We start from the raw sequence: 487 nt of genomic DNA, 5'->3' as shown, positions 1-487 counted from the left end.
GCCTGCACCGGTGGGGAGGGGGGTTACTGCACCGGGAGGAACATCCGCCCGGGGCGGGGGAGGGACGGGACGTGCACGGGGAGAGGCCGCGATCCCAGCCCGGGATCGGTCCCGGGGCCCCACTGCACGCACAGCGCCAGGCCCTGCCCCTGGGGCCCCATTGCACCCACAGGCCCTGCCCCGGGGGCCCCATTGCACCCACAGCGCCAGGCCCTGCCCCCCAGGGCCCATTGCACCCACAGGCCCTGCACCGAGGGCCCCATTGTACCCACAGCACCAGGGCCTGCCCCCAGGGCCCATTGCACCCACAGGCCCTGCACCGAGGGCCCCATTGCACCCACAGCGCCAGGCCCTGCCACCCAGGACCCATTGCACCCACAGGCCCTGCCCCCCAGGTCTTATTGCACACACACCCCAGGTCCTGACCCCAGGTCCCATTGCACCCTCTGTACCAGGCCCTGCCCCTGGGGCCCCATTGCACCCACAG

Source organism: Rhea americana, unplaced genomic scaffold (assembly GCF_003343005.1).
Source record: "Rhea americana isolate MKP2758 unplaced genomic scaffold, rheAme1 scaffold_335, whole genome shotgun sequence".
NCBI classification, from domain to species: domain Eukaryota; kingdom Metazoa; phylum Chordata; class Aves; order Rheiformes; family Rheidae; genus Rhea; species Rhea americana.
This window is presented reverse-complemented; position numbering follows the sequence as displayed.